This window comes from Dreissena polymorpha, chromosome 8 (assembly GCF_020536995.1).
Source record: "Dreissena polymorpha isolate Duluth1 chromosome 8, UMN_Dpol_1.0, whole genome shotgun sequence".
NCBI lineage: Eukaryota > Metazoa > Mollusca > Bivalvia > Myida > Dreissenidae > Dreissena > Dreissena polymorpha.
Window position 1 is genome coordinate 40,647,641 of NC_068362.1, and position 26,683 is coordinate 40,674,323.

Consider the following 26,683-nt stretch of genomic DNA (forward strand, 5'->3'; position numbering starts at 1 on the left):
CGATCAAGGTAAAAAATTATCAAGCACATGATAGCAGACAACAACTGTGGGAATAGGGTCATATGGACGCCTTTATGGGTCTACGTATTGCATTTATTAACATTAACCTCACGCGCCATAACCAATGCATTGATAGTGCACACGAAAGCAAACCGACTAGTATAGTGAATTGTGAGTGTTTTTCATTTGCAGGAAAGTTTATTTATTTGAAAGGGTCCCGTGGTGACACTAGCATGACGTCAAAGTACATCACTTTTCTCATCGAAATACCCTTTAATTATGTTTAATAAATAGTATCAGCTGGTATCAATCCAATTGATCATACGCATCATATTATAAATATAACTACCTTTTGACACTATCTATTGAAACTGTTTCTGCACACGACACTTGTAAATTGATCATGAGTGGTTCGATGGATCCGCCATGCGTACTGTATCACTACGTTTAACTTACTTTTAACTGACGCGATATGGTGTTATACTGAATCAACAGTCAATCAAATAGTATAGTGTATTTATTAAACTTTAAACTTTAAAATGGAAATAAAAAAAAAACATGCTATTGAAACCTTACAATATAGTAAATAATTCGGCAATAAAATGCGTGAAATACTCAACTTCGATTGTTTTTGTTCTATTGGTGGTGGTATTGTTTTTGTTTTGTTGTATGTTTTGTATAGTTAATGATTTAAAAAAAACACGGTAGTATGATACATGAGTTTGTGCTACATTTTGTTTTTAAATAAATTAAAACAAACAAAATGTTACATATTTAAATTTTGAAAACCTTAACAACAAATCGCATTTAAAATTATCAGATACGCATGTAAACTTTCCGTTCACATCCAGTTTAAGTTCTCTTACATTAAGGCACCTCACACAATGAAAACATAAAATGGTTAGAAAGAGATAGATTTATTTCAACATAAAATGCATAGATTTACATGGCAGCATGTTATATACACACAATAAGTAATAAAAACAACCTGCATGCATAAACAAAGCCATGTCAATCAACATTATACGTTAAGGATTGCACAATAAAGGGTTTGCAAGTTAACCCTTATTTCTACTGTGGTCCTTTAGTTATAATATTGTATGACATAGGAGACAACGTTTAATATCACAGTATATAGTAACATCACAGTAAATAATAATGAAAGACATATGACATATTTAAGTTACACTAACCTAAATGCATAGAATATATTCTGATACGTTCTAGACTAGACATTATTAAGAAGTTATTACAATTTAAGTGTTTAAAAATTAACATAAAATTATTCGCCATGCTGTAGAATAATCATACAGCAACTAGATAAGATACAATAAATCTTTCTATATTTACATTCAATTTAACTCAACAGTAAGAAATATAAACAAAGGTATGTTTTATATTTGGATCACCAATAACGTGACTGTTCTAAAAATTTAAATGAAAAATGCTCTCTGCATCGTGTTTTCCATTAAAAGGAACGAATGCCACATTAACTCATTATACGTAAAGTGTGAGACATTTTAGAGTGTTTTCCAATATTTCATCATATAAAAGTCAATCATTTCAGTAATTCGCTTGATAAAAATGGCGAGTCTAACCAATTTTTGTCACGATTTCAACTGAGAAATCATATACATTTCTATTCCCAGTCATGCTGTTTTGTCTTGCACTTTTTAAAATGTTTTGTCCAGTCGTATTTTAACATAATTTAAACTTCAAATGAAAGTATTTGAGATATATACTTATATTCGGAACACATAATACTCGGAAACACATACAGAATCATTAAACTATTAAAGTTGTAAATTTGTATCAAGTCAGGGTACGGAGTCCTTACAGAGATTTGAAGCATTTATGAAATGTCTGACTTTCTGATGTTTGTCAGCGTAACATTTGGCTGTTTCATCTGTAAATGATTGTATACTTAACCAAAATATGAAACTTTCAATGCGAATGTATATAAACATATTGACAGTTTTAATATATTTGACCGAACATGTCATGATTGATTCGTGTTGCGGGTATATTCATCGTGTATTCACCTGAATAGTATGAAACAGCGAATTTGAAATTGATGACAAATATGGGGAGTTTTACAATCTGTTGTTAACTTTTGTTTACTCAATACATTCATATTAAGTGCAATTTAATAAAAAGTAAATATATAGGTTAGTGTGTAGCAGAACACATGTAAAAGCTAATTAAACATCATTATTATGAAATAAACAAAAACAGGTTACACGTTGCAATACACAAAAAATCTCGTAAAATGTTTGAGACGCAAATACGCTTCCAAAAATACGCATGTACAAAGTAGTTCTCAAACATAAAAGCCACTAGGAATGTCCACTGAGTGGCCACATTGTAGGAAGCAAACACGCCGGTCGACCTCAAGATCGCTGGTTAAAATCGATCCTTGAGTGTACTTCCAAAGCACAGGTCGGACAGATGCTTGTCTCTTCCCCACATTGGACACAGGTCACTAGATGTCTGCACGGCACTAAGAGCAGCCCTCTCTCTCTCTCTAAAGTGGCATGTCCTGCACAACGTCATCTGCCTCAAGGCTGCGTTCTCCCGAATGATATTCGCATCTGGAAAACGGTAAGTTAGGCATAGTATAAACTAATATTTCTACGGGATGAACATCCTAATCATAAACTGTATAATTGTATGTTGTCAACGTAGACCCTTCTCGATACCGCACCAGTTTATCAAGTACAAACGATATCAATGAAAACGCTCCATCGCCATATATCTCGTCTTCTGTATTTTGTTATGTTTGTTAGTTTTCAATGTAGTTTTTAAAGTGAATGAACACTTTTCAAGTATATAAATGCTAACAAGTATGCACGTCTCGGAATAGTGAGCTTCATTAAAAAGCTTGGTCATTTCACCATTTATTATAAATATCATGGCGGAATCAGACACACTTGTCCAACGTTTCAAAATCAATGACTTCATGCGCTATGCATGTGTAACAGTTTTGTTAGAGAAAAGCGTTGACAAGACGATCGCACACGCACACAGGAGGTGCACTGGAAACTGTTAAACAGCATCAGATAGTAATTTAAATAAATTTTCCTTCCAAGAGTAAATTTTCCGCAAGTTGATATGTGACCAATATTAATAATTTGAAGACCACAACAACCATGCAGTCATGCAGATGAGCCACTGGAACTGCCATTTCAAAAAAGTTGAAAACCTACGTTTCTGTCAATTATTGTCATGTACTTTAGGTAGATAAATGTTTCGCGGAATTTGTCTCTGGTTTTCTGGTTTCTGTTTTCTGTTTTAAGAACACGTTGTAGTAAACATGGACGTAGTCGAATGCGCTTGCGCAGAAAATGCGACGTGAAGCCATGTCAGAGATAGACAAATATATTATTTTGCCACATATCAACCAATATCTTTAGGAAATGTACGCATATCGTTCACAAACAGCCAGTAAGAAATTCCTAGTATAGCTTTCTAACACATAATAGAAGTCTTCATTTGAATAAGACACATTATTTCATTATAATAAATGAAAACAAATTTAACACACCTCTTGTCTCTATCGTCGAGAGCTATATGAATATGTCAAGGTCGATATGCAGTTAACGCGCACAATATGAAACGACGAGTAGTGCGATATACGGTAAACCAATCGCAGGAAGTTTAGTCACTTGCAAATAGTTTAAGTGATTCGTATTTTAGAGGAATATGTAAATTGTCCTGAATATGGGACATCTATTTAGTGGTCGGTAAATGGTTGAATTTTACACTTTAATTTATCTCTTATCGTAAAATATGTGCTTTGTTTTGACAATGTTTGGAATAAAAGACTCAAACAAGATAAACTAACACAACTACATTTACTTGTAATAATACGCATTAAAGTATACTCCGTTAGTAAAAGTTATTAAAATATCCATACATAATGACGGTATACTGAAATTATTGAATAAATATAATGGCTCACATTGTATGTATGTATATCTATACAATATACGTTGTTTCCTGTCTTTGGACATTTGCTTTACATAACAGTATATGATTAATATTTATTTTAAATATGAATGTTATACCAGTAGCAAAGCATCACTATAACTATATCAATATTTAAGAAATACTGGTAACTGTTGTAAAAATATAAAATTGTCCACCGATAGACTCAACACAATATAAACTTGATCAAGGTTTCTTTTAAACTTGTTATTATACGGTTGTATCATCCGTTTGATGAAATACCAGAACTTGTTGGAGGAAACTATATACAAATTAAAGGATACAATTGTAATGACGTTAGTGTCAACGTGTATACGTGTAGAGTGTGACATTTTGATAATAATATGTATTTACTGATAAGTGCTTGATCGATTTTGTGTGTTCTGAACACAGGTCGACATGTTCATAACTACGTGTACAATTCTGACACACACTAGCTAAGAAAATCACTATGAATCATTTAAAATACAAACAATTGTAAAAAGCGTTTTAAGCCATTCCGGTTTGCATTTATTTTGATTTTAATTATGATGGGATCCCATGAAATTGTTAATTAGTTGAGTTCTGAATACGGTCTATGTATGAAATAAGATTTAATGAAATAAGATTTAAAGAAAATATTAAGAACAAAAACTGACATTTTGGTCTTTTGTTTTCCTGAATCTCTATATCTTTATACTACAGACGATTATTTTAAACAAAAACAATCAGACACATCCATACTAAAGAAAGCAGGTGATTATAAAACATACAATAAACATCCGAGTAATTATAAAAGAAAACAAAATGGCGCATGAAACGGAATAGTAATTAAAATCGAATACGGTTAACCATAGCATGTGACACTAATCTCAGTCCAGACGCTGACTTACGCTTGTTTCTTGTCCGAACACTTTGGACACTTACAAGTAAAAAAAATCGTGTCCGAAGATGGAGCTATAACAAAGGTGCAAAAAACACAAGTGTCCGAAGACAAAAACAGGTTAGCGAAAATTTAGAAAAACTCAACGAATAATAGCATGTGATTGTAAAATACCACATCGTATAGTATAAATTACTTTAATATATGTATCACTTTAACTTGATGGGTAAAACCATTTTCAACTACCGACATACATGTATACTTGTATCGTTAACATACATATTTGTTTACCCAATACCTAAAATGCAATGGTCAAGTCAATAGCCTTATGGCATTCGTATGCCAGATTTTATGATATTTATCCGGCTGTAAATATGCATGATCAAAGATTCACAAGATAAGCTCAACAGAGCAGAATTCTGGTAAAATAGCGATGTAAATAAAATACAATAGCCGACAATTTAGAGTCATTAATTATTGACGAAAAACCAAATGTCCGAAAATAACGATTAACAAGAAATAATTATTTTTATTCATCTCTAAACACGAGGTAAACCTGAAAAACATATTACCGACTAATTTTGGCTTGGCTGGATATCTTTTACTTTGGAATCCCAAGATAGATTTTCTTCGATGTTCAAGTTTAAAAGCGTCCAAACCGTTTAAGTGCATAGCACATACTGGAGAAAATGAAACGGAATATAAGCAATCACCGCTTCACGATAATACGTGACGCCACTATCAGTCAACAGGCTGAACATACGCTGGTCCCTTGTCCGCACACTTCACAGGTCCACAAATGTCCGCACTGAAGGAAGACCACACGTCTCTCTCTACTCATACATATCATGCACAGTACAAGAGCCTCAGTGATGCGTTCTCTCGCACAATGTTCCGAACTGGAATTTTGTTAATTTTATATAGCCTATGTAATTTTCTTATACCAAAATTATTTTCATTTAAATGCACATGCGTGAGTTCTTCGGACATCAATATAAAGAAGTGAAACTCCAGCTGCTGGAGCAGTATTGAATTTTCATCAACAACAATTAGTTGGTCCTTTATTTAAGGCAAGTGACCGATTGCCCAAACAGTACAAAACAGCACAATACAGCACAATACAAACCAACACAAACACAAAATATGAATAAAGCTGGGGTCACCGCCTTGGAACGGTCAATGCAAAGCATTGGGGGTTTAAACCTGGTTATAGAGCGCTCAACCTCACACTTGGCCCAGCAATATTCATAATACATTTAAATGTAAATACAATTTAACGTCATAGCATTGTAACTAATTAAACAATAATAAAAGGGAATTAAAACGCATTCAATTTAATTACTATTTAATTACTCAATTGCATTGAAGATACAAGAGTAACAGAGTTACAACTTTTTGACGAACGATCAAATAAAACTATTAACAATTAAACAACTTTCAATGTTTTAAATCACGGCAGAATAAGTCACTATGTACTATATTTTATGTGAAAACTTTTTTTTCACGTAACTATTTGCTTAAGAAGAAATCGAAAAACAGGCGGATTTTGAAAATCGCGATACGTTTCATTTGTGTACAAATCAAAAAAAAAAAAATACGTAGTTTGCCAAACATACAGGTTCAACAAATTATTTAGGTACAATATAATCATGGAGAGAATAATACCAAATGATTTTTTTTAAAGTGAACATATTGTACTTTCTTTTAAATCGTCTGCATTTACAGTCAGTAATATGGCTATATATTAAATATATTTAAATATATATTACGAAGTAGATAACAGCAAGTTATAAATTCATGACGTAGAACATCTTACCGTCATCGTTATAATTTCTTTCCTTACGAATTCGAATATTTAAGACTATTTGATCACTGATTTGTCTTTCACAACTTCTTAAACATGGCATTGAAATGATAAATTTGAGCTGTCATTTTGTTGCATGAGCGGACGTTCCAGATTGGGCATTGAACGCCCCATTCTCAACATATTGTCATCTGCACGCCGAAGGCGGTATACATGATGTGCAGTGTAATCTGCACCAGTGTTTACTAAATGAGCACAACAAAGTATAAAACCGTTCAAGAGATTTTCAGAAAACTTAAACAAGCTAGAAATCTGATGATCTCCATGTACATCCAATTATCCCTCGGCGGTACCGGTTGTGCCATCGTTTATTTCCTTTTCCTGTACACCAACCAAGCTAATTTGAACGTAGATTAAGACTAAGTTTACATATCACGATTTGTAACATATTCCTTCAAAATAAGTTACGTGGTAAAGCAATATTCTATTAACACAATATTCGTTCCATGACCTTTGTTAAACCGTCATTATATTTATACTTTTAATCATTCAATCTTTGGCATTTATTGAAACAAACTGTGAGATATAACTCCTCAATAGCCACATGCTCAACGGGTTAGCTTTTAGGTCATTTAATACTTTTGTAAATAATTTGCCTAATGTACTCAGTAAAGTAATACCCCTGTAGTTATTTGTACTATTACCTTTCTTATGCAAAAGGACCACATAACCCTCTGACCATGTTTCTGGGAAGTAACCCAAAACAAAAAATGCACTAAATAGCGTGCAAAGAGCTGTCGCGAATATTTTTGTATTTCATGTCTGGTATTTATAGTATTCAATTCTACGAAGATAATGTTGAATTCTCCCCCTATTTCTCTCCAATTTAAATATTAAATGTCTTCATCTGGTTAAAACAACACCGAATCGGGATCGTTTACCGATTTAAAATAATTTAAAATAGATATCGTCTGTCTCTCTATTGAAGTATGCCTTAGTTCGAATCGCAAGAGTGTTGAGTAGATTTTATGTACAACGAACATGCCTTAAAACGCATTTGAAAGTACATGAGAGCTCAACGTAAAGATTTTACTTCATGACAATTTGCGTGATTGGATTATGTGATTGTTAGGGCCATAACGGCATGGCTTACTCAAGGCTGGTAACTAAGTCCTCCCTGCGCTGACAATCATCAATCCTGGGTGTGTTGCAACCCGGCCTGGGGGTTTTGAGCGATGTAGCTTGCGGGGAAGGAATCTCACCCTTCTTATACTAGGGCGAGGTCTGAATCGCATAATGTACGGTAGTAGCGGCGTGTTCCTAGTACGTTGCTTCGCAGGGAGCATCTGGTGATGGCAAAGTCGAGTTGGTTCCACTTTCGGGACCTGGGGTGCATCCAGGACACATTGTGCTGCAATGTAGACTGTAAGAAGGTGTTAGTGAGTTATGATACGAGCAGAGCAATCAAGTTGTCGTTCATATTCCCAATCCCATGACTTAGCTTATGTCCCAACTCTGGCATGGAAGTCACCGAATAGCAGGATGGCTTAACTTTGGGAATCCCGCCAAGCAGATTGCCCAGCTGATCGTATAATTAAAAGTATCAGTGTCTTCATCAGAAGCGCAAGTAGTCGGTGCATAGACGCTGAAGGTAATGATGAGACTTAAGGCTGAGTTTTGGCGAAGTGTTACAATGCGCTACGTTCCACCAGTGCAGGGTTCAATTGAGGAGAGCAAGATGTTGTTTACAACAAAGCCTACTCCATGTTGACTCGGCTGGTCTGACTCCCCTTCCTTCCAGACGAAAGTGTAGTTATCTTCCCTAAGGGAAGCGCTAGATGAAATTCTAGTTTCTTGGAGGGCGGTGATGCGAATGTCCATTCTGGTAAGTTTTATGTCGATGATGGCAGCCTTCCTTGAGTCATCAATAGAAAACAAGTCATCAGCGATCCCAGGGTACATTGTTCTAACATTCCAGCTGGAGACTTCTTAGCAGGTTTTCTTCTGATGCGTGGTTTTCATCCGCTTGTCGTGCAAGCCCACTTAGCTCTTAGCACCCATTGAAGCAGGCGGATGGTGACGTGTTAGCACCTTTGTATTGTCTGGTGATTGCAGAGCTTAAGACGGGCGGTAGCTGACCAGTCATACATGGCGGTCTCTCCTACCGTCGGAGACAGTCATAGGCGTTCTTTCTCTTCGGCAAATGCGTTTGGATTTATAACCCGTGACTACTGCCTCCCGTGTTGGTTTTATCGTTGTCATATGAAGCTGGAGTGACCTCTCAAGGGCGCAAGCCTCGGCAAGAAAGTATGGGAATCCTAGGTTGCTCATGCATCAGAACTCCCCTATCCATGCAGCTGATGGATTCAATGAAAGGTAGACCGATTCAGCTTGTCACCAGCGTTGTCGCAGGAGTTACCAGAATGACCTTGAAAACAAGGTTAGACTGCCTAAGAGACTCCTTAGTATATAAGTATGAAAATGGCATGATTTTGATCAAAAAGCCGTTTCACTACAAGTGTACCTTCAATATTTCGTTCCGTCACAATAAGGTAAAGAATCATTGATGCGACTGGAGATTACTGTAAGCATGTTTGATTGATTAGAATAGATAATTATAGTATCCACAATAACTGTTTCAATATAATACAGACTGCTCTGTCAAATGATTTATATTTTTGCAAAAGAATAAAATTTGTAAAATTTCAAAATAAACGCTCGAAACTGTGTGTATGATTGTACAATACAACGCTTCGTTAATTTTGATTTAAATTTAATTAACTTACCTACATTACGTCATTTGTTACATTGCAGTAATCACTGTTCATAGCTTAATGCACTTTTAAACTGTTTTCAAACCAAGGAGATTATTTACTTTCTTACTACGTACTACCAAACCCCGATCAATGTAAATCGCAAAGCCATTTATGTCCCACACTCTATACACACGTTTAAACGGAATGCGGTATTTCCCATTGATAAACCTACAATTCATTGCATCGGTAGTAGCGATACAATATCGCCTACCTTGGTAGTATTTGTCCAGAAACAAAAACAAGTTAATTATAGAAGCCTGATATAATAGATGTCGCTTAGATGGGTGAGTGAAGGCCTTGTGAGTAATGAACAGTGTAGCTGTTTGCGGTCGCTGATTATTAAAGCAGCTTAATGTTCATTAAGCTTATTAAAATCAGTGTTTACGCCGGCGTATTTCAGTTAGTATCCCATATCTAAGAGCTGCTTTTTAAACATGCACCATGTTAGTACACTTGTATACACATGCTTTTATTAACTAACAACAGGCATCGTTCAGAAAAGAAATATTGTTTTTCAAAATGACATTACAAAGTGAATGTAGTTAAATGTTTATCTATCTTCACAACAACACGTTCATTTCCGCAGAAATTCGACATGCATCAACATGTCATACATGCTACGAATGTTAATTATGATATGCATATTTTATTATAACGAGAAATAAATTTAAATGGCCTGTTCTCAACAAAACATGAATATGAGCATTTTAACAGTTTTCAATGTCACTCTTATAAAATCACAAACAAGCCTATAAATAGATAATCCGCATTTATAAACTTCATCTCTGGTGTCCAAAAACTAGAACAGACGTTTGCATATCGGCTATGTGACTTTGTGCGCTAACAATGTAATGTTTCGTCATCAAGCAATGTTTGGTGTCCCACTAAATTAATAGAATCATATAGTGTATTTACTTTATCGTATTACATTTCAACATATTTATTTCAAGCCAATAAACATTGTTATACATAGAATTTATACAACATTTTAAATATGTGCATGTTTGTTGGGATTGGAATTAAAGACAATGTCTTATATATTATCTATTGTATTTAGTCATAAACGTCTATTCGTCTAATCGTTATCGTATAAAATGTATCCTGAAAATAAATGCATTTGTTATGTTTTAAACTATTTTTTAATCTGTTACATCTATTATACATCACTGATATCAAATATCATGACATGAATACGACCGTTTGGCTTATTGACCTGGTGGGGACTCAAACATAAATTAATGCATTTCTTTCTGTGACACGATTTGTAAATTGTGTCAACCTCAGGAAGATCAACTGTTGCAGTCTAAGTTATAAAAACTTCAATTGTAGAGAATTAAATATGCAATTTTTGAAGGCGATTTTCTCGTAAACAGTGTATGTTTACGATAATGATAACCATAACCTAGACACGCATGCTGGTGTCACCTTGACTTTGGTATTGAACAATGTGCAGTGCGTTTGATGATTAGTGTTTGTGATCACAAAATTAAAGTGAATTTCAGTGGTGCATTTTATGTTTAGTTCTCCGCATTATTTGCCTGTGTAACCTCATCCTACGTATTACCATCATGATAAGCCGCTTATCATCGTCATAATCATCATCAATAACAACAAATGCAACCCAAACACCACACTACCTTCACCGCTTGTATCTCTATTGTCGTCGTCATCAAGATTGTATCGCCACAATCAAACTAACCGTCATCGTATTATATTATAATAGGTATTAACGGATGGTTACAATATTTTTTGATGATGGGAATGTCGAAATGAGGATTATCTGGACAGTACCAAGTTGCTTTCCGTATCTCTATATGTCTCTCACGCTTCAACGCACTGTTTCTTGAAAGCACTTTTATGTTAAACACCGAAGATAATTTGACACATTCGCATTGAATGAAACTTGTACAAAAATCGCTGATGAATTCAGGCCATGCAGTGTCGCGGTTACCAGTGTTATCGTTAACACTTTTTGTTGTCAAGTTCGCGCATCAAAATATATCTTAAACTGAACCGGAAATTTGAGATTCGAGAATCGCCCATTAACAAATTGATGATCGTAAGATAGAAGATGTGCGCATATTTTAAAATAAAATCGCAAAATGACATTGCTAATTACCATGGTATTATTTACCTCATTTTTTGTAGAGCGTTTTGTCCATTGTGTTCCGCAAACTTTAGTAACACATTGCAAATTACTTTATACATACGATAAGCTAGTAGTTACTACATCAATCATGTGGGTATATTGAAATGGCACACGGCTGACGCGATTGTTGTATGTAAGGTATCTTATTTATTCGCTAGGAGAATGTCAAAAAGAACGCTTCTTTTTTATCCTAAAAGACTTTTCATTTAATTTCAGTCATCGAAATTTGATGCCTAGTTTAAAAAAGCAATCCGCTCTCGACACGCGCTGTGTAGCGTTTTTTGCTGAATATTAATATCACGTCTCTTTAGTAAGTGAATTATCTAAACTATCAAAAAGTCATCTATTGTGAACAGCGCTCCGTATTGTCAGCTTTGAAGTTGCCCGTACTTCAAAGTAGTGTGTGAGGATTCAGGTAACGTAATATTATTCGACTTCAGCAAGTCCGTCCGAATCTTACATCTTTGTCAACCCATTTATGCCTAGTAGACTCTCCCATCCTTCTAAATCGGATCAATTTATTTCCAAAATTAGAGATGTCTAGTATATTTATTTCTCTATTTTGAATATTTCTTACACAAATTCATTTAAGCAAACAGCGCAGACCATGATGAGACGCCGCATCATGCGGCGTCACATCTGGGTCAACGCTGTTTGCCAAGGTCTTTTTTCTAGACGTCACTCTGGATCAGCAGACGATTTATTTCATAAATCAATCTCTGGGTTAATGGTCGCCATCTTTCGAACTACTTTCAAAAGTACAACAACAACAATAACAGTAGAAGACAATTTTAATTGCGAAAAGTTGAAAAATTGAGTACATGTGTCACGGTTGTTGAGTGAAATAGTGTTATTTTCAACTGTGTATGAAGCATGTGAACTGGTAGTGGAATAACCGAATTGTTGGTGGAAATGGAATTTAGAAATATATCTAATAATTGAATTCATCATCGTGTAGAATAATCATCAGCATCATTTCTGTGGAACATTGCACTATTCAAAAACAAGTGTTTCATGGATATGGTGCTTTTGACATAGTTCACTTACCATCAAGACTGAAATGATTCATGCACACAGGTAAAGTAAATAATTGAATTTGTGCAGAATGTTTATTTTTTACAAATTATTATTTAATTTGACTAGTTCTGGCTACCATAACTTTAAATGTCGCTTTTTATGATTTTTGACTGGCGCGACTTTACAGGTCTGTCAATACTATATAAACTGTACGCTGAAGTTTCTTTAGCTATAATTTGACCAATTTATTTTAGATTGATAAATGCACTGAAACTCAAAGTCTAAAGCTTAGTAAGACACTTAAGCCAGTTTTCTGAGAAGAAACAATACTTGTTCAGAGTATAGCAGGCTCATGCGGCCTCTGCCCTGGTTTATTTATTTGGCCTCAGTCTTTAACCTGGGTCGCTTTGATTTCAGGTGTTTAGCCCCCATATCAACAAGGCTCTCGAACCTATATGTAGTTATTCATATTGTTTAAAGATTTTGAGAACCCTCACTCGGTGCCAGTGGGGATAAAACAGGGACCTTCTTATAGCTAGATGAATGCATAAAATTTGCCAGCAACACTTTATAATCAATAACTTTATAATTGATGATTCTGTTCTTTTAACTACATTACTCATTTACCAAAACAATGTGAAACACATTTTTATGCACCCAAAGGAGGGCATATAGTGATCGCATTGTCCGTCTGTCTATCCGTCACACTTTGCATTTAGGTTTCGAAAAAATGCTCATAACTTCTATGTCGCTTCAGATGTAACATTCATATTTGGTATGCATGTGTATATGGACAAGGCCTTCCCATACACACACAAATTTCGACCCCTTTGACCTTGAACTTAGGGTCGGCTTTTAGGTTTTGAAAAATGCTCATAACTTCTATTAAAGCGTTTATCGGGGGCGTATGTCATCCTACGGAGACAGCTCTTGATTTTGCTACTGTCCTCTGCACAAACCATGATATATCTGCATATATGCATCCAACCAAATCAGTACAACTATTTGTCACTTAATTACAGTAAACTTATTGCATGTTAACTTTTCAACAATATATATATATACATGTATATATAATTATATATAACAGATCTTGAAAAACACTCACATCAAACTTCAAATTGTTTTAGTAAATTATAGGCTTTAATTGGTATTGTGACATTGACACCACTCATGCATGCGACTATACAATTATACAACTATGGAGCACATTATTTATGAGAAATTCCAATACATCAACATATCGTCTCAGATTTAAGGCAGATAATCTAGTGCTTTTTTGCTGCCATTTTTACTATTACACATTTTTTCATTTTATGTTATGATGCATTGATCTTGTTTCTAAATTAACCAACCAATCATGTTAAACTTTTGAAGAAAGATGTTTTCTGATAAATATAGGAAATATAATCACTTCAAAGTGAACAAAATTCATTTGAATACTGTGACCAACAAAGATTTGCCAAAGAGCAATTCAGATCATGATTTAAATTAAATACAAGTAATATGAAAGTCTGCCTATTGGATCCCAGTAAAGACTTATTTGTCAAATCTGCACATTAATTTTCCCTTAGCCATGTAGAATTGGGGACTAAATACCATCAAGTCATGTAAAAAGGAGCAGGGTATAGCACGCTGCTATTGATCTCTTGAGCTTTCACATGAATTTTACGGGTAATTTTCATACAACAAATGCTATTATGTAGTGTAATGATAAAGCATTATGAGCACAAATTATATCTCTTACTAGTGGTGCAAAAATCATTTAAGTGTCACATTTCAAAAGAAAATTTATATAAAAAGGTATTATTAATTGTTAAAACGTTATAAAAGGTTATTTCAATTCACTAAAGCATTTAATTACAAGAACAAGTGCATTTTATGTCCATTACAATACATGTAACAGTATTGGCATTGTATTTATCTACATTTGATGTGCATTTAATACACTTAAAAATGAAACAAGACACACTTCTAACAGAAACAAATGTATTTTTTTCTGCATTTTTCCAGCATTAATACTCTTCAAGTGTATTTTTTATCATCCCAAATACACTTTACCAAGAAAAAGGTATGTTAAAATGCATTTTTAGTTTGTTTTAAGTATATTTTCAAATGCATTAAGACACTCTTTTCTTTTGCAAAAAATGTTGAACAAAAACTTGAAAATATTTAATATACTAAAGTGTAGTAATAATTAAAGTTTTGTATGAGCATCAAAAACAGTGTCAAATTCATACCAGTGCCTATTTAGTAGCAGTAGGCTTTATATGGTCTACTTGTGGTAGAAATAATGCATTTTGTATAATACAACATACATAAATTAAAAAATATAGCTGCCCATACAGTTCAATACAATGTTCAATTAACTACACTATGCGAAGTTGAAATATGACATCAAGCTTGGAATAATCTTTTCAATAATGAATAATATGCTGTTTTAATTTATAAGTGAAATAGACACTTGCATATAAAAACTGATTTTAAATCAAAACTAAATGTTTAATTTGATTTTTAGCTCCACTGGCCAAAGGTCCTGTGTCCATCGGGCATCCATGCATAAACTTTTCCTTTAAACATCTTCTCCTAAACTACTGGTCCAATTCTGATGAAATTTCTTAGGAATGTTCCTGGGGTGTACCTCTTTCAAATTTGTTCAAATTATGCCCCTGGGGTCAAATTTGACTCTGCCCTGGGGGTCACAAAATTGAAAATTTGCTTAAATACAATGTAAGGCCTATTTTGTGAAAACGTTCAAAATCTCCCGTCCATAACCATTGGGCCTAGGGCTATCAAATTTGGTATGTAGAGACATCTAATAGTCCTCTACCAAATTTGTTCAAATTATACCCCTGGGGTCAAATTTGACCCTGCCCCGGGGGTCACAAAATTGAACATATGCTTATATAGGGTATATTTTGTGAAAACTTTACAAATCTTCTCGTCCATAACCATTGGGCTACCAAATTTGGTATGTAGTGGCATCTTATAGTCCTCTACCAAGTTTGTTCAAATTATGCCCCTGGGGTCAAGTTTGACCCTGCCCCGAGGGTCACAAAATTGAACATATGCTTATATAAGGCCTATTTTGTGAAAACTTCAAAAAAAATTCTTGTCAATAACAATCCGGCCTAGGGCTATCAAATTTGGTATATAGTGACATCTAATAGTCCTCTATCAAATTTGTTCAAATTTAATCCCTATGGTCAAATTTGACCCTGCCCCGGGGGTCACAAAATTGAACATATGCTTATATAATGCCTATTTTGTGATAACTTAAAAAAAAATCTTGTCCATAACCATTAGGCCTAGGGCTACACAATTTGGTATGTAGTGACATTGTATAGTCCTCTACTTAGTTTGTTCAAATTATGCCCCAGGGGTCAAATTTGACCCTGCCCCGGGGGCCACAAAATCAATTATATGCTTATATAGTGCCTATTTTGTGAAAATTTTAAAACTCTTCTTGTCCTTAACCATAAGGCATAGGGCTACCAAATTTGGTATGTAGTGAAATGTTATAGTTCTTTACCAAGTTTGTTCAAATTATGCCCCTTGGGTCAAATTTGACCCTGCCCGGGGTCACAAAACTGAACATACGCTTATATGGGGCCTATTTTGTGAAAACTTTAAAAATCTTGTTGTCCATAACCATTGGGCCTAGGGCTACCAAATTTGGTATGTAGTGACATCTAATAAACCTCTACCAAATTTGTTCAAATAATGCCTCTGGGGTCAACTTTGACCCTGCCCCGGGGGGTTACAAAATTGAATAAACGCTTTTAAAGCGCCTATTTTGTGAAATCTTTAAAAATCTTTTTGTTGAAACCATTTGGACTATGGCTACCAAATTTGGTATGCAGTAACATCTTATAGTCCTCTACAAAGTTTGTTCAAATTATGCCATTTGGGTCAAATTTGATCCTGACCCGCATGTCACAAAATTGAACATTATATACGCTTATATCTTTCTTATTTTGTGAAAACTTTAAAAATATTCTTGTCCTTAACTCTAGGACCTAGGGCTACCACATTTTGTATGAAGTGAGATATAGTAGTCCTCTACAAAGTTTTCTCAAATTATGCCCCTGGGGTTAAATTTGACCCAGCCCAGAAGGTCACAAAAGTGTACATGTGCTTAAATAGGGCCTATATTTAAGTATTTGCACATGCAGAGAAATTTGTTTCAGCCTTTTTTTCAGCAGTGGAGTGATACAGGGCCATCATGGCCCTCTTGTTTAAATACTCAAAAAATGAAACCGTGTTCATGCTTGCATGAACACAGTTTATAAATGCTGTCAGAATTATAAAATATGCAATTACTATAAATACAAATGCCAGGGAAAAGTGCTTTTTGTACTAAAAAATTCGAATGAATATTACAATAATACATTCTGAATACTTTAGTATGTAATTAACAGTTTTTGTCTGAGAAAATCACTAAATTTTATATATTTATTCAAATTCACATAAATCATATTTCAAAAACACATCATTACTTCAAATCCTTTCACACAATACTGAAAAAAAATGCACAGTTTCTGATTGTTATTGATTCTTTATTAATTTATACATGTACCATTTTTTAATCTTGATGCATCCTCAATTGTATAATGCACATCTTAATCTGTTTTAACAATTATAATATAAAGATTAAGGCTGACTCAGTAAAATAATAATCCATGATTTCTGCAGTACTTGCAGACAAAATAGGAATACTGCTGTGATATTATCTATCTATCTAATGGGATATTAATTTGGCTTCAATAGAAAAAAATCAAAGCATACACATGCAGTGCTCCAGCTAGGATTTGAAAAGGGCAGGGGGGCTTTTTTGTTAAAAGGGCACTTTCGACGCGCAGTTTTTTGTGAAGAGGGCACGTACGAGCGCGCGGGTGTTTCTGGAATGCTTTCTATTGCATGTTAATTTATATGTTATAAATAATTGTATTATTCCCATTTTTATTAAACCATTCAAATATAATGTCTACAATGAGGATTAAAGTAATTACAATGTAATAAGAGATTTATGAATAATCATATGTAAAAAAAAATTTAAAAAAAAAAAAATTTGGGGGGTGGGGAGGGAAGGGGCAGGGCGGAGGTTCGGGGGGGGGGCAGGGCGGAGGTTCGGGAAGGCAGGGCGCGGCGCCCTTCGATTTAGGCCTAGCTGGAGCACTGCTGACATGTATAAAATGTGTATGAATATATTACTTAAACTTAAATTGATTGACCATCGATTAAAAGATATTATAATATATGTATGTATATAAATATCCTTGTAAAACTAAAAAATAAATATGTATGTTTCTATTACATCATTTAGGACTTTTATTTTCAGACAAAGTAGAGTGAAGCTTTAAACAGTATCCAATTGTAACAGTCAATTTTGGGAAAATCAACCTTATAATTATTTTCTGTGTTGGCCAATGTCATAATTGGTATAAAATGTATATTGAACTGGAAGTTTTCTTTATTTTAAATGATAACATTTGCTTGGTCAGCCATAATTGTCACAATCAAGTGGTCTTTTTACACTGTAGTTTTCTCACTGACTATGGGTTTGTTCTGAGAATGAGCCACACAAAGTTTCGTTGGGGAGATGAGTTGTCAATTTTATGTTTATCAGTCTTTCATAATCCAGTATACCTGTAAAAAGGGAATTTGTAACTAATAATCACACAATATACACAATTAAAATTGTATGCATTTAGATTTATTTAGTACTGCACATTAATCATTTTCCAAAAATATGTAGCAACATTACATTATATAATGCTGCAATACTAAAGTAATTTACTAATTAAAGGTCGCTGATGTGTAATGGATGTGGTGTCCACCTAATGATCTGGAGGTCACTGGTTTGATCCCCAGTGTGGGAGCATTCTTAAGAAATCTCCAAGAGACACCCAAGTACTGGTTCTAGGCCCAGGAAACGAACTCAAGAGCATTTCACACACATGTACGTAGTTAGTACTTTAAATTTAATCGAACTAAAAAAGGGTTAAAACTAACAACTGAAACCCTTATTAATACATTTTATTTTGAATCAAGCAAATGTGGAAATTCATTAAAAATAATGAGTTAAATTTAAAAATTCTACTTTAAAGTAATCATGATAATTCAGATCATTTTCAAAATATTTAATGATGATAATGATACAATTATATATTCCCTAAATGATAAAAATAAAACATGTAATGTTAATTTATGAAAAAAAAAACATTTTAATTTTATCAATATCATGGTAATTACAACTAGATACAGGCAATTAGATCAGAAACGTGCATTAATTATATTAACCCATTCATGCCTAGCGTCCTGAAAAAAAGGACATAGCAAACAGCGTAGACCCAGATGAGACGCCGCATAATGCGGCGTCTCATCTGGGTCTGCGCTGTTTGCTTAAAGAAATTTCTGTAAGAAATATTCTAAATATAGAAATAAATATACCAGACACCCCTACTTTTGGAAATAAATTGATCCAATTTAGAAGGATGGGTGAGTCCACTGGGCATAAATGGGTTTATGAACAACCCAGACATTTGTAGTGATTTATGGTCACTATTTCATTTGATTAACGTTCTATACATGACCTGTCATAAAAGGTATTTTTTAGCCAGTACTACAATCGGCAATGATAGTCTGTATTGCATACATATTCCAACGTCTATTATCGATTCGCTTCCTCAAACTGAACAAATATTTAATGTTTACATCGCGAAACGTAATGCATCCAGTTTCACTTTCGGTTTGGTTGGTTTGGTAAACACCGTAATTTCATCTTAAAAATTGGATGATAGGGTGATTAAATAATAATGGAAAAGTAAATCACTTGGATAATAGGTCAAAATGCAACACAAATGAACGTTAATAGTGCTCTTAATATCAAAGTTTCGGTAAAAAGTTTGGCGCTAGTTCAACGCGCATGTATACAGCCTCATAACAATAGACTGACAACCTTTTGGGTAGTAAAGTAGTAATACAAGGCAATATGGCGACCGTTAGCCACGAGGCCTATCTTACGGAGGAATCCGAGATAGCCGATGTATCACGATTGTCTAGACGTTAGGCATAAATGGGTTAACGTTTCTCATTTGGAGAACGCATTTGCATACACCACTGTTGATCTAATTCACGACATCGGCAGCTTACTCATAAAATACAGAGATCAGTGCTTTTTAACTATTATAACATTGCCATGAAATTGATGTCAATAGGATAATCAATTAATTTTCTTGAATTGCACACCATCTGCGTAGTGCATTTGGCTTACATGTCAGTAAATACGCCCGAGAAATCCGCTAATAAAATATTTTGTTCTACAGGTTTAAAAGTTAATTACACCGAAATACTTGATACTTAATATGTTATGTTATTTACATATTTATACATTAAAGTGGCTGGTGAATGTTTTAAGACCATGAGAAAAATATGAAGATAAAGAGCTTCACCACCCAGGCCAGACTCAAATTATCTGAAATTAAAAAAACGTGGCGAATTATTGCCTGCTATTTTACTACGAAACATCCAAACATCTCTTCGTTTTAATGTATTCGTCAATCCGTCCGTCCATCAGAATCACATATTTCTTCGTACTTAAATCTCTTCATCCATCCATCCATCCATTCATCCATCCATTCAAACTGTGTTACATGTAGTTAGTTTCTTTGCTAGTAACTTACAAAGTAACTAATTTAACGTGGATTTTAATTAAGTTAGAACTAAATACGAAGTTATGAGTACATTTGTTAATTTGAAGGCGTGTGTTATTTTTCTTTAGCACAAAAATCAACGATTATCTTTTATGCCTTACCATGCCGTGTCCGAGTGAAAAGACAGGCGGGCGACGGACGCAGACGATGCCTGATCACGCAATTGTCAGTGAGCTTAATTCAGAATTTAAATAGATAGAATTCAGTAATGTGGATGAAAATGATCGATATATGTGTCCAGTTCACGGTGAAAGCATATGCGCAGGTGCGAAACTGACCGGAACAACAGTAGCTGACATGCGCATCGACGCGTGTGCAAATTTTCACGCCGAATTCATATTTATTGTCAAACATGACTTATTATTAGATTCCATTCAATAACGACCGTCTTTGGTATTATACGCCATATTTTGTCAAGTGGCAATTCCGCTAGATATCACAAATGTGTTTCCACCAGTTAATTGAATGAACGATTGATATGTTGATGGTTGTTATATGTTTGTTTAGACTTCTTGAAGCACGCGTCGGCCACGTGATGTCCAGAGAATAACCATGGCATGGTAGCGAAGAAAGCATGTGCATCACGCCGCACTGATGCTGATTTATGTCCTGCACACTATACAAAAACATTCTTAAAAAATTGTGCACGGTACTTGAGTTCCGAATATTAAATTATTTGAATTGTAAGCACTTGTCGTATAATTCAAATCTCATAGTGAATATGCACTAACGACCGCGTGCAAATGGTCATTTCTTATAACCAACCTAACAATATCGTTTATACAACATTGAAAGAAACGAAATAGAATGCGCTCGCACGTGTGTCTGATTAACGCTCAAATTGGCTTCATGTCATCGCAAGAATTTCAATCGTGCCAACTAGGTCAACATACATCCATGGTTTTAAATATAAGTAAATTGTTTTGCAAACAGTAAAAACATTAGTAGTATACCGTAACATGTTTCATTCATATGCCGAAAATTATGGCCAGTGTGGTATAGATTTTACCTGTTTTATTTTTTGACAGCAAAACCATTACATGCCATTGTATAAAACTATGATCTCGTCGATGTAAAAGTTATGTTTTTATCTGAACGTGTGTTCTAGTTTGCAATTCATAAATCTTCATAAGATTCGCTTTATTATAATGGCTATATAAATTACATGTTTTATGGTTTTCAATAAATAAAATCTTACGTTAATTTCTTATTTATTATTTGTACGCAGTCGGTATTAAAACGGTATTCACGAAGCAGTACAAAACACACACTGGAAAAACGGTTGTCAATAACAAAGTATACATGCACACGCTTTATTAAACTGAGTCGTATTCTGAGAAAACTGGGCATAATGCATGTGCGTAAAGTGTCGTCCCAGATTAGCCTGTGCAGTCCGCACATTGCTTATCATGGACGACACTTTCCGCCAAAATTGGATTTTTGCTAAGAAGAGACTTCATTTTAACGCAAAATGTCATAAAAGCGGAAAGTGTCGTCCCTGATTAGCCTGTGCCCAAAGCACAGGCTAATCTGGGACGACACTTCACGCACACGCATTATGCTCAGTTTTCTCAGGACACGACTCAAATGAGTGTATTCCGAATGATTAATTGTGTCGCGTAAGTGATATTGTTCCTAAGCATTTTTTTAGATCTCTCGCCCGCTGTAAATTGACTGACCTTGTATCACAACGCACGAGATCACCAATCGACTGACCTTGTATCGCAACGCACGAGATCACCAATCGACTAACCTTGTATCGCAATGCACGGGATCATCCATTGACTGACCTTGTATCACAACGCACGGGATCATCCATTGACTGACCTTGTATCACAACGCACGGGATCATCCATTGACTGACCTTGTATCACAACGCATGGGATCATCAATTGACTGAATTTGTATCACAACGATCGGGACTATCAATTGACTGACCTTGTATCACAAAGCACATGGTCATCAATTGACTGACCTGTATCACAACGCACGGGATCATCATTGACTGACCTTGTATCACAACGACCGGGATCATCAATTGACTGACCTTGTATCACAACGCACGGGATCATCAATTGACTGACCTTGTATCACAACGCACGGAATCGTCAATTAACTGACCTTGTATCACAAAGCACGAGATCACCAATTGACTGACCTTGTATCACAACGCCCGGGATCATCAATTGACTGACCTTGTATCACAACGCCCGGGATCATCAATTGACTGACCTTGTATCACAAAGCACGAGATCATCAATTGACTGACCTTGTATCACAACGCCCGGGATCATCAATTGACTGACCTTGTATCACAACGCCCGGGATAATCAATTGATTGACCTTGTATTACAACGACCGGGATTATCAATTGACTTACCTTGAATCACAACGCACGGGATCATCAATTGACTGACCTTGTATTACAACGCACGGGATCATCAATTTACTGACCTTGTATCACAACGCACGGGATCATCAATTGACTGACCTTGTATCACAACGCATGAGATCATCAATTGACTGACCTTGTATCACAACGACCGGGATCATCAATTGACTGACCTTGTATCACAAAGCACATAATCATCAATTGACTGACCCTGTATCACAACGCACGGGATCATCAATTGACTGACCTTGCATCACAACGACCGGGATCATCAATTGACTGACCTTGTATTACAACGCACGGGATCATCAATTGACTGACCTTGTATCACAACGCAAGGGATCGTCAATTGACTGACCTTGTATCACAACGCACGGGATCATCAATTTACTTACCTTGTATCACATCGCAAGGGATCATCAATTGATTGACCTTGTATGACAACGACCGGGATCATCAATTTACTGACCTTGTATCATAAAGCACATGCTCATCAATTGACTGACCTTGTATCACAACGCACGGGATCATCAATTGACTGACCTTGTATCACAACGCCCGGGATCATCAATTGACTGACATTGTATCACAACGCAAGGGATCGTCAATTGACTGACCTTGTATCACAACGCAAGAAATCATCAATTGACTGACCCTGTATCACAACGCAAGGGATCATCAATTGACTGACCCTGTATCACAACGACCGGGATCATAAATTGACTGACCTTGTATCACAACGCACGGGATCATCAAGTGACTGACCTTGTATCAGAACGCACGGGATCATCAACTGACTGACCTTGTATCGCAACGACCGGGATCATCATTTGACTGACCTTGCATCACAACGCACGGGATCATCAATTGACTGACCTTGTATCACAACGCACTGGATCATCAATTGACTGACCTCGTATCACATGCACGGGATCGGTAGTTTGCCGTGTATTAAGTTTGACATGTTTTCAAATCAAAATTATTGAACTTTATGGTAAAATTTTATGCGAAGATGGGTCTTTTGCCAAATACGGTCAGCGGAGCTCCAGACCAAGTTGCACATTCACGCATTCAGGTTAGGAGCTACTCTTTCCGCTAATAAGATCACGAAACATTGCGTGACTTTACAGCGGACAGGGTATATCCTAACTAAAATGCGCATGCTTTTATGGCTTGTTCCACACTTGTCGCATTTGGTATACTACCAAACTCATATAAAGAACGCGAGAAGCATCTTGGATTACAATGGTTGTCCGTTTAACATGCTGTGTATACGCACTTTCACCCAGTTCATCTGAGTTCGATTCCGGTGCAAGTGAGCTTGGTAAATGGTCGCCATACCAGTTGGATTTTCCCCGAGTATAACGGATACCCCAACTGCAGAAGACCACATATAAGTTGAATAACTTTCAGTAAAAAACAAATGGCTGGAAATTGCCGTTATAATTCAAACCGAGTCTGGTAAAGTTAATTAGGTGATAATGCTGGGGCACACATTTGGGTCGCCACACAATCCAACCTCAGGCGCGGAAGGACATCGTTAACTTCGAAACACACACGCTTTGATAACACACAAAAACACAATGTATTGTTTGAGTTAAGAAACCTTGTAGTTTGTGAACCTTTTAAAAACTGTAATACGTTTGGGGGCCATAATTTTCTAAGTGAAAGTACTGCAAAGAACTAAAACACTGTCAATTCATTATTGACAATAATTCCGATTCGATTATTATCAATTTCCGACACAAAATTGTATCATGTTTTTTACACTCAATGTCGGGTTAAAGAAAAAAGAAAAAGCTTAATTGACGCGATGGAACGTTATTTTCATGTTAAAGATTGTCATCCGAGCGTACGCCGTTCGGGGTTATCGTATATGTGTCTGTCGCATAATTGGTGTATTTCATGTATATTCCTTGTTCGGTGTAACTGAATACATAATATCTGTCTTCATGAAGAAATGCATAAATGGGCATCATATGTCATCGTCATATTAGACGAGAAAAATGCACCAAGTTATTGCCCATGGCTGGGTTCACTAATTAGTTATGTCTATGGTAAGCACATGCAGCACTGTTAATTTGTGTATATTTTCATGTTAAATGACAGGTGAACTTTCATATATGCAGTTAAACAAACGTGGTCTCGCTTAATTATTGGCATATATATGCACAAGATATGTAAGTCACACATAAAGCCATCCCGTATCAGGTAATTCAACTCATGTTAAAGTCAATCATCCAGACAGCCGTCACCCAATTTATTTGTCCATTATTGTATAAATTGGCATCTGCGTTGTATGAAGAGGGGTCCTAAGTTTGACAATCGAGTAGGGTAGTCACGTTTTCTTGACGTGGTGGCCAATAGGCCGCCACGCTGTAAAATTGTACTTCATGAACATTAGAAGCGTTGTGTTAGAAATTATTTAACAGAAATAAATCTCGATGAAAACAGAAATGAACTTTGGTTTTTACTGTGTGTTTTCCACGAACAATACGTAATTACGTGACACAGTACATTTAATGGTGCGCAGTGCCAGGATGAACCAGAAGTGCCACTCATTTAAACGGCCAACAGGAAAAAAACCAACGCGACATGGAAAACGGTCAGTGTTTTCATAAATTATGGCAAACAGGGGTTTATTTCAAATTTTATTAAGTAAGAAATAAAAAGTAAAACAAAAGCGTCATGACAACAAAATTTTTAAGAATTTTACGTAGTTAGGGGTTAGAGAAATAATTAATCATGTGCGGAGAAATCATGCAAGTGTGAAAATCAATACAATTTTTCATCGATTAGTATTTTTTCTAAAATATCGGTAAATTGAGTATAAAAAAATGAATAAAAAAGTATTTGAAATTTACATAATTTTATGAGTTATAGAAATACTGAAATTAGATGCGCACAAATAATTGAGGGTATTTAAAGAAATTTCTATATTTTTTGTATTATTAGAATATATAATTATATACGGACACATTTTTTGCATAATATAAATACATTTGTAATTGATGATATTTTTTAAATTGTTGATATTTTTGCAAGTTTTCATGAAATTACAACGTATGAGGAAAGGAGAATATTTAAAGAATGTTTAATTAATTTGACATTATAGGAATACGGATATATGAGGCGTATACATTTTTATAATTAAGGATTTTTGAAGGCAGTTTCATATTTTGATATTATATTAAAGGAACTTCTAATGTAGGAATAAAAATTAGAGAGTATCCGATTGTGACGTCATTTTATATAAGATATGAAATAGAAACCTGCACATAAATGGGAATTTAGAGACGTACACAAAAAATCAGTATACTTGACTAATTGTATGTGGTTTTATGCATTAATAAAATAAAGTAATTAGGGGGGTAAACACATTTATAAGAGAAATAATGTTGAGTGCGAATATGAATAGGGCAGACACTTAAAAAATATTATGTAAATATGTATATACGTCATTGTGTTGGTTGCAAATATATGTAGGATATCGGTAATATTGAAGGTCTTGAGTAATTTGAGGTAAGAATTTAATGCGATCTGACGCGTATAGCGCAGTTAAAATATAACGATATGTACGCATTAAATTTCTAATATAATTGTTTAAGGGTTACAATTATATTTTATGAGCACGGCTGACTGATCAGCGTTCGGACATACCAAGCCCGAGGTTCTGATAACCTTAGCGTCCTCATGAGTAAGAGAATTTATCCCGGTGCCATCGAAGCAAATTACGCTATGGACAGAAGATGCGATGTCGCATAAGAATTATTTGAGTAGTTCGATTAGGAGCAAAGACCTGAATTTTGAAGTATACCGATACGTGTTCTTATATTATGAATGCATATATATAAAAGTCTGCCTTGTCATATTTGCGCAATTTTACAAGTGCACAGGTCACACATGTCAATAAATCTATGCCCAACGGCAAAACTTTAGTA

General features: G+C 35.1%; 1 long non-coding RNA gene across 1 annotated transcript in view; it reads right to left on the minus strand.

Annotated features, from left to right (window-relative positions):
• The window catches only part of LOC127843243 (uncharacterized), a 41,484-nt gene extending 21,794 nt beyond the window's left edge, over positions 1-19,690 (minus strand). Inside the window, exons 1-2 of the long non-coding RNA XR_008032153.1 lie at positions 19,232-19,690; positions 18,039-18,284 (exon numbers count right to left, since the gene is read on the minus strand). This is a non-coding gene — a long non-coding RNA (uncharacterized LOC127843243). The remainder of the gene's footprint in view (positions 1-18,038; positions 18,285-19,231) is intronic.
• Between the last annotated feature and the right edge of the window lie 6,993 nt (positions 19,691-26,683).